The sequence below is a fragment of the Pseudophryne corroboree genome, chromosome 2 (genome assembly GCF_028390025.1).
Source record: "Pseudophryne corroboree isolate aPseCor3 chromosome 2, aPseCor3.hap2, whole genome shotgun sequence".
Lineage (NCBI taxonomy): Eukaryota > Metazoa > Chordata > Amphibia > Anura > Myobatrachidae > Pseudophryne > Pseudophryne corroboree.
In genome coordinates, this window is record NC_086445.1 from 1,017,156,861 (window position 1) to 1,017,167,059 (window position 10,199).

A 10,199-nucleotide genomic window follows, 5' to 3' on the forward strand; every position below is an offset into this window, starting at 1 on the left:
CATTAGTGCTGTGTAGAGCATACGCAAGCGTGATTTGTGTATAAAAAGTGCATAGGGAGTTTTCGCTGGTCTCTCTCAGGAAAATCTCCAACGACAGATACTTTACTGGAAAGGGTAAGTTATTCCTAAAACCTTCCAGTAAATATAGGCCAATAGGGGCCCTAGGTTGGGTACATCGCCTTCGCTATCGACAGTGTATGGTAGTACTGGCCAACGTGGGCGAGAGTGGGTGAAAGCGCTCGGAGAACTTTCACCGTCGCCTTATATTGAGTATTTTGGTGTTTTTGGGAAATGGCCCACAATTATGGGAGCCAGTTGCTCAACCAAGGGACTAAACGTTCAGAGTTCAGGTCGAAGAGCCGCGGCCCAAGAGATCAGCGAGGTTTAAAAAAGGAAAAAGTATTATGTGTGGGAAATATGGTCCACACGCTGAAGACTTTTTGTCTGAATGGGTACGTATGACTGACAATGATAGGGTATCATTCCCTAGGGTGGGCAGCTTTGAACCATAAGTACTGCAGAATGTAAGCAGTAAAATGTGATTTCTTAAATCCAGAAAACAAAGGATTAGACCTAACGATTGTTTAAAATTATGGCAACAAGAGGGGGAAATGCAAAGGGAACAAACCTGCAAAGTAGGTTACAAACCTAGCAGGAATGAGGACACGAACACACCATTACCGACACAGGTCGAAGGGAAAAAGATGGCTACAATCAATGGTACATCTGTAAATGATAGTAGTATGCAAGAGCAATGTATTAACCCTAACCTTTGCAAGTTGTATCCTGTTTTGAACTCTCTCCAAGGTTATAGGTCACAGGAAGATGAAGGACCCTGCCAAATCGCAGCTCTCATTCAGGCAGTCGCCTTGCAGGAAACTCAGGTGGGGCCTATCCATCCAGTTAGAGCAGTAACAGTGTTCCCCATTGAAAGAACTGGTGAGGTCACAGCTACCGGTAAGTGTGAGACGGGTCATTGCACAGAGGCAACAATACCCTATAGTAAACAGATTAGAAACGGAATGGTAGGATTACATCCTGTCTTGGAAATAGTTACTCCCAATGGGGGAACCGATAGTCAGGGAGTAATCCTCACCAGGAATAATGCAATGTATTGCCCGTGGTCCAGAGCTGAGCAGCGGTCAATCATTTCAGAATTCCCCGATCCCTGCAAGCAGTTAGCCAGATGTCAGAAGTTTATCAGAGATCTGGGTAATTCTCATGAACCAGCTAACAAAGATTGGCGGATATTTTTAAAAGCGTGCCTACCCCCTAATATTGACACCCAAAAATGTATCACTGATTGCAGGTTAGAGTCGGATAGTCCTATGACTGATGGAAACAATCAGGAGAATGTAGAACAAATTAATAGGCAACTAGAGTTGTGTTTCCCCATTACTATTAAGTGGAGAAGAATTTTCTCCATAAAACAGAGGGAAAATGAAATGACATCTGAATATTTTCATCGGGCCCTGCAAATAATGGATAGATACATTGGGGTATTAGATACAGGGAACGATGCGAATTACAGGGAGGTGGCTGTCTCTGTGCTAATGGATGGACTCAATAAGACAGAAAGGAACAGGGTACAAACATCTTTGCCTAATTGGAGAGGGGTCACAGTAGCTTGTCTTAGAGAGTGCGCGATTGAACACCACAAGAATATTGCTAGGTGCAGAAAACAACAGGAGGAGAAGCTGATAAGACTACAGGCTCTCACAGTAAAACCCCATCAGCCAAAATCCCAGAACCCTGCTGTTTGGAATAGACCTATAATATGTTACATTTGTAAAAAGGAAGGGCATTTTGCCAGAGATTGTAGGTATAGTAGAACACATAATCAATATAGACCCCTAGACAGAGAACACAAGCCACAGTATTAAAACACATAGACGGGATCAAGGGACATATAGTAAGGAATCACGAGCCATATAGAAAACACAGATTCAGTTAATGGGAAGAACAGAATAAATGCAACTTTACCCTTTTGACTGAACTTGCTGGGGTTAAGAGGAGGCCTCTAAACTTTTGCTTCTTTCTCTAGCAGAAATGGCCCCTGATTAACATAACAGGAGTTTTGTTAGAGATGGTATACATACTGTATTGCGTGCTCCCGGCCAGGAAGCACAAAGTATGTTGGATACCCACGAAGACTAATATTGCATTCCACTGTTCTAGATGCATGTCCATCACAGGTAGAGGAAATTATCTCACAGATACCGGGTTCCCTATGAACTTAGGATAGACAGGACACTGGATTGATGGCTGGGATAGTCCCAGTAGAGATATGACACATAGAATTTTTTTTAGGGGTATAGACAGTAGAGAATATCTTCCCCATAGTGCCCAATCCAGTTGTCAACATTTTATAAAATCCTCTTTGCTGCTACAAACTTATCTGTTACTAACCTCTGTGTGATTTTCCTTCAAAGTTTCCTCCTCATCTCTTACGTTCACCAACAGGAGGGTACAATACATGGACCCGATCACAGTTCAAATGCCACATGCCTACTCGGTTCTTCAGAGTTCAGCCCAAATCCAGTATATCTCACCAGCACAAGGACACCAGTATTACTGCAGTGTGCCTGGTCATGCACAAAGGGTGGAGAATGAGAATACTGGTGAAGGGAGACTGTGTACAGACACCGATATGCATGATGGTGTGACAGCCTGTTGGTGAATGCCAAACCTGACATTTCCAAACCTGACATTTTCTTTTTTTTTATTTACTATTTTTTCCCCCTCTCATCCAGAGATGGTTTACTTCACATGACTGATAACACACAATAGTAAATTAAAATGAAAGATTTGTGTTCCCTACAGGAAAATGCAGTCTGGAGGACAAAGGGGTGTGGCCAGGGGTCCTCAGGACTGTGGACAGGTGGACACGGTAAGCCAGTAGCCCCCAGAGCATACCTTCCAAGTCTAGCTGAGGTGGCACACGGTCTGACTCATCTAGGCAAAGAGGGTATGTGCAAGCTGGTAAGAGCCTACTGGTGTGCGCCAGGATTCTCTTCTCATGCAGGTAAGAGAGCAATGACATGTTTTACTTGCTTGAGGAAGAATATTGGAAAGACAATACCAATAGAGCCATCCCATATCCCTCCTGCAGACGGACCTTTTCAGGTAATACAAATCGACTTCATAGAGTTACCACCCTGTAGGAATTTGAAATATGTGTTAGTTTGTATTGATGTATTTTTCAACTGGGTAGAAGCATTCCCTGCTGCCACAAATACTGCTACATTCACTGCAAAGAAAAATTGAGCAGGAATTTGTGTGTAGATATGGTATCCCTAGGATAATTGAAAGTGACAGGGGTACCCATTTTACAGGTGAAGTCTTTCAGGTCATGTGCACTGCAAACTGATGGGAATTAATAGCAAGCTGCATATTCCGTACCGTCCACAGGCGAGTGCAAAGGTAGAGAGAGTGAACAGCACTATTAAGAACAAGCTCAGCAAATTAATGGCTGAAACTGGATTGTCGTGGCCAGAAGCTTTGCCACTAGTGTTGTACAGCATCAGAACCACTCCCAGGTCTCCCCTTAACTTATCACCCTTTGAAATTCTTTTTGGTCGACAACCTCATGTAATGATAGACCCCCAGGATGATTTGAAATGTAATAATGAAGTGACTATGAAATATTTGGTTGGGTTGAGCCAGCAGCTGAGAAATCAACAAAGAAATTTAAAGCTGGTGATTCCTGACCTACCGAACAGTAATTGACATGACATTGAGCCTGGGGATTATGTGATGATTCGAAATTTCTTATGCTCAGGTTGCCTCATAGACAGGTGGGAAGAACCATACCAAGTCTTGTTAACCAGCACAACAGCATTGAAGGTCGCCGAAAGAGAGACTTGGGTCCACTCGTCCCACTGCAAGAAGGTCGCTGACCCGGAGAGAACTCGTGAGAAAGAGCAGAGTGTAGAGAATCTCGTATCACTGGAGTGTTTGTTCCAGGAAAGTTGAGAGGCAGAACTGTTGAAGGGCATCTGAGCACAGAGAGTAACAAGATCTAGAACAATTGTCGCACCATTTTCTTTTTTCACCTCCCCCTGTATTTTCCTTTCTTTTCTCCTTCTTATTTTTCCCCTTTCCCGTAACGAAATGGATCGATCACAAGAGACTGTGTTTCGGGTTCTGTTAGTAATTCTGTTTTTGATCAGGACAGTTTGTTTTGGTGAGGGTCTCAGAGAGGTTGAGCAGGGATCTGGAATGGATTCTGATGGCGAGTATGAATTTGAAGGATCCCAGGAGCAGCACATCACTCTAGTAAAGGCTGGCACCAGTAAGCGCTCTGGTAGTCAGGGAGCTCGGAGGCACTGTGAAGGGTTATTGTCTGATGAATATTGTATTTGTAGGAATTGTGAGAATATAGTAGAAGATCGGTGCATCCAGAGATGTCAGTCCAACCTTAATAGCAACATGGACCGCCATCCGTTGAGTGATTACCACTCACTAGTGGGTAAGGTCTTAAACCAGACAGAATTTTGGGTGTGCTCACAGGTACCTCAAGGTCAGAGTAAGTCAGGATTAGTACCATACCCTTTAGCAATAGATGAGGTGCTCGAATTGCGGGGTGGGAGACCGGTGGACAAGAAATTCAATATCTCTAGGTCCCCTAGTTTGAAGCTCCACCAGTATGATGTAGACAGGTCCTTATTGTGTTTTAATATTTCCCATTACTGAAAACCGGGAAATTGGGAAGTGACGTGGAATAGCCAGACAATGACCTTTTCACACAGAGCTGATAGGATACACATAGACTCTGAACTTGTACGCCAAATAGCCAACAGTGGGAGGTATTTTCGGTATAGGTATAGTCGTGAAAGCAAGACCATGTGGGTTGGAAATGTAACGTCAGGATATTGTGCTCATATCATCGAGCCTGATACTTTTACTGAGCAGATGGGAGAACTAGGGATTGGTTTCTTTACTTGGAAAATTTGTAATATGGTGATGTTATATTTTGTCCCCTATGTTCTCCCAGATGATGCCTATTTCATATGTGGGAGGAAGGCGTACAAGTGGCTTGCCCTGAGCTCAGAGGGATTGTGTTATATTGGGAGAGTACTACCGGAGGTCATGACCGTAACCCATGATAAAATGAAAGACGTTCACCGCAGTGCTCAGGCTCCTTATACTCATATTCACTATGAACACATCATCAAGAGACACCTCATAGACAGGGCAGAGCACGCAGCCTCTGATTTGATCCACGAATCCACCGGGATTCAGTTCCTTCTAGCATTAGACATTACCCGTACTGCCAGAGGAACTATAAATTATAGGTATATCCATGCGCTAGCGAACTTGATAGATAATATCACTGAGATGTATGACGACACCTTCAGGTATATGGGAAGGGAGTTACAAGCTTACAAGAAGGAACTGGTTCAGCCCAGAATGGTCATTAATTATGTCACAGCCGTGACAGGTGGGTACTGTGTTACTCTGGCAACTCAATATGGTGTGAAATAAGTCCAAGGGTACATGTGGGCATCATACACAAGTGCAGCATTATATATATGTGGGCGTTATGCACAGGTGCAGCAGTATATACATGTGGGCATTATACACAGGTGCGGCAGTATATACATGTGGGCATTATGAACAGGTGCAGCAGTATATACATGTGGGCATTATACACAGGTGCAGCAGTATATATAGTACATGTGAACATTATACACAGGTGCAGCAGTATATACATGTGGGCATTATACACAAATGCAGCAGTATACACATGTGGGCATTACACACAGGTGAAGCAGTATATACACAGGCGCAGCAGTATATACATGTGGCCATTCTACACAGGTGCACAGTGTATAGCTCCTAGGCCCTGGTTCTTTTTAAAAGCCTGCAGTGTTTCCCCTGGGAGCCTCCCAGGGGAGGATGAATCCTCCTGGGGAAGAGGATGACGGAGAGTCCCAGGCTGAAAGGCCTGAGGGAGGCCCTGGGAATTCTGTCCTACCGATTGCAGTGGAAGCCTTAGTGCTGGAGGATTTGGACAGTACAGCGTTTCCAGTGATTATGGGTCCGGTGATGAAACAGGATCCCCAAATGGAGACCCCTAAACCGCAGGATGCCGGCTCTCTGGGTGAGGCAACCCAGGGAGGTGATAAGGTGAATGAACTTGCCTGTGGTGGGGCGGGGTTAGTGCTGCAGGTGGAGATGCTGAGGTTTCTGATTGCAGCCTGGCAGAGACTGCCATAACCAATATGATGCCCTAGGCAAGATTTTGGCTGGTGCCCCCTAGCACCACCGCTGGTTCTGCCTCTGACCTTGCACCTCTTTCCCAGCACCACCACCCCTCATCCATAGCAGTCCTTATTTTGGTGTTTGTACCTCCTATATTTTAAATAGGAACCGTTTGCACATTTGGCGCACTGCCCAAAAAGGGGTGTGTTTTTGCTGGCAAGGGGCATGGCCACACAATAGTAACCCCAATTCCACTTTCGCCACACAGTACTGCAACTTTATTCAAATTTGATCATGCGATAGTGTCCATAATTCATAGTACATCCCACAGTAGTATCACTTTACCTTATAAACGTTACTCCTCACAGTAGAGTCCCTTATTCACATTACATCACACTGAATTGCTCATTGTTCACAGTACATCACACCCTATTGCTCTTTATTCACATTAGACGACACAGTAGTGCCCTTTCTATACGCAATGCCACATAGTAGAGCACCTTATACACATAATGCCACACAGTAATGCCCCTTACACATATGAGACACATTATTAATGTCCTTATAAACATAATGTGCCTTACACATTATGACAACCTTTATTAATGCCCTTTTACACATAATGGAGGTAATTCCAAGTTGATTGCAGCAGGATTTTTGATAGCAATTGGACAAAACCATGTGCACTGCAGGGGAGGCAGATATAACATGTGCAGAAAGAGGTAGATTTGGGTGGGTTATTTTATTTCTGTGCAGGGTAAATACTGGCTGCTTTATTTTTACACTGCAAATTAGATTGCAGATTGAACACACCCCACCCAAATCTAACTCTCTCTGCACATGTTATATCTGCCTCCCCTGCAGTGCACATGGATTTGCCCAATTGCTAACAAAAATCCTGCTGCGATCAACATGGAATTACCCCCAATGTCCCTTACACATATGTTGCACATTATTAATGCCCTTATACACATAATGACACACATAGTGCCCCCTACACATTTGCTGCACATTATTAATGCATTTTTACATGACACACATAATGATCCTTACACATATTCCGAACTCTACTGCACAACCAACCCACTCACATGCACATAGCACTCACACTGCCACTAACACTGTGACCTCTGCCTCTGCTTGGATACAGATGTGTCCTCATAAATCTTGCCTCAGTGCTAACGTTGGGCACATTTTCTTAATGAAAATGCATCTTATTTACATTGCTGTGTAGCTAGGATGCACAAGCAGCTTCTGCTGATTGAAGTGAAATGCAGCATACCTATATACTGTGTGAGACTGTGTCTGTATCTGCATATGAAATGCTACACACAGAATATAGGCATGTCGCATATCATTTTAATCAGCAGAAGCTGCTGGTTCCCCTAGGCATATCAAATGCCCTAGGCAATTGCCTAGTTTGCCTATACCTATGGCCGGCTCTGCAGCCTGGAGGATACAACATCCTCTAGTGATAAATACATGAATATGAGTCTAGAGGAATTAATAATGAAGCAGAACCGTATATACTCCCATATTACTTATAAAAAAGAAGGCGTAACTGTAGCAGCAGATGGGAGAGAGTTGCCCTGAAAGATGAACTTTGGGAGCTGAATGACGCTTTGGCTGCAGTTAAAAAGAGGATTAAAATGTTGCAGGATCAGGCTTTATTGCAAAAGGAAAAAGCACTGCTAGAGTCCACACCAGGACAAGATGGCGGATGTGATGGCGGCCCGGTCCCGGCGGGTTCTGTGGCGGCATCTGGGCTCATATTTCCAGTGGACGACGGAGGTGGGCAGCCAGACTGCGGAAGAAGTGGTGGATATCGTGGGCCATTATGGAGGTGAAACCTTTGGGATTGCGTCTGGTGCCGTGGATACCGAGGGGAACCCTGCAATGACGTCATCCTGTGCTTTCCATGAGGGGGAGGCGTCTCTCCCAGAGAGAGTGCTGGGTGGTGGCAGTGCAGGGGGCATGGTGGCTGCCGCGGTGATGGCGGATGCCGGAGCTCTGGTGGCTGCTACTGCTTCCTGTGGACTTGCTCCCGATGCACTTGTCTCTGAAGCTGCGGATATGGGGACGGCGCGGGCCGTGGTAGATGCTGAGGCTGGCTCTCCCTGTAAGCCAGCAGCGACTGGCTCTGGCTTAGTCGCTGTCGTAGCTGAGGGGGGAAGGGGCCAAAGATGCATCATGTGTGACATCACAAGTGACATCATTAACTGCATCAATGGGAATTCCGGTGTATGAAGCCATATTAAAAACTGGGCAAAGATTGGCCCAAGGACTGCCGGCAGTTGATAAGAGCAGCTTAACCCCTGAGGAGACTACACTAGTAGAAACAGTTTACGGAGATATGGATATGCCTGTGAGGGCTTTAGCGGCCGTAAGCTTGATCCAGGCAAACCAAACTAGGATGGCTGGTGGGGCTGGTAGTGCGGGTATAGAGGTCAGTAAGAAGGTAAATGTTCAAGCACCCAAGGGTCTCCCTGTAATCTCTCCTGTGGTTAGACCAGGATCTGGTTCATATGCCAAAACTTTGGAGGGTTCTGGTTGGGCTAGTACTGGTCCTCAGCTTGGGGTAAGTGGGGGTCAGCCTATAAAAAGGCTCAATGTGGTTCAGTTTAGATGGGTAGGGGAAGGGGAGGCTCCTTCAAAGTCAGAGTTCTTGGATATAGTATTCTCGCTGGGTTTTAGGGCCGCAGACCTTTTTGCGTGCATCCATCCGGTGAGAACTCCCGAGTTTGATCTGAGCTTCCTCTCCCTGAATGGCTTGCAAGCTTTTGGCTCCCAATGGGAGAAGAACAAGACCAAGGAGCCGTACTGCCATTTTAAAACCAACACCATCACCAGGCAGGATAGGGTAAAGATTACTGTTCTGGTGCGCAATGAGTCACTACCGTCTGCAGATATCGTATATTGGTTGTCCAGGTCCCGCCCAGTGTTGTCCCCACTTGAGAAATTTGATTACACTAAGAGGGTCTGGGGTGGTGCCTATTCGACCTTTGTGAGGTTGCACCAGGTAGGGGCTGAGACTAAGCACATACCATCTGCTGCTTATATTGGCCGTGACCGGCTTCAGTGTTTCTATCCTGGGCAGCCCAGAACTTGTCACAAGTGTGGTGATTTTCGTCACCTTAGTAATGATTGGCTCATATGATGGGGCACGGGTCCCGTGAGTGTAATAAGGTGAGGTGCAATCTCTGCGGAGCGGATGGCCATCCCTATAGTAGGTGCCCTAAAGCATTGCATAATCATGATGTAGGGGTGGTTGAGGAGGCACTAGAAATCAGGCCCAGTCATGAGGATAACATGGTGGTTGCTTTACAGCATCAGGATATGTTGAGAAAACTAGAAGCTGGTGGGGTAGGGGAAGTCCAGGTCGAAAGGGGGGAAGCATCTTTTCAGGCAGTGAGTAAAGGCAGGAGGAAGAAGCTGAAAAAGAGGGGGGGGGGGAGACGTTGTATGCTCTAATAGGTTTGACGTTTTGTCCTCCGCTGATGATGAGGATGAGGGGGAGGTAGTCATGGTTGGGGGAAAAGAGCTAGTGTTTGTTCCGAATACTTCTAAAAGTAAAAAGCCAAAACAGGCCTCTAATCTGTCTGTTGATGGGGTGGCAGTTACGGTCAAAGCTAAACAGGAAAAGGGGGGATGTGGTAAAGTTCAGAGCAAAACCAAGCACTTAGATAGTTCTCAGGGGGATCTAGAGTGGGATCCTACAGGGACAGAGTTAAGCCAGTCCTTGGGACCGTTATTAAATAAGGTTGAGGTAGTGCAGAGTTCAGAGGGGAAGGCCCCTCAATCTCCGGGAGAGGCCCCTCAATCTCTGGGAGAGGTGATGGTGGTGGAGGAGACTCCTAGCCTTACCTATTCTCCTTTGGCATCCTCTGGTGGGGATGATCCTGGGGGCGGTTCTTGTATTATTGCCCCAAAAGCCCTGATCCGGATCCTCCCCCAGACAGGGTTGCAAATGGGGAGGGGTGTGATATTAGGGA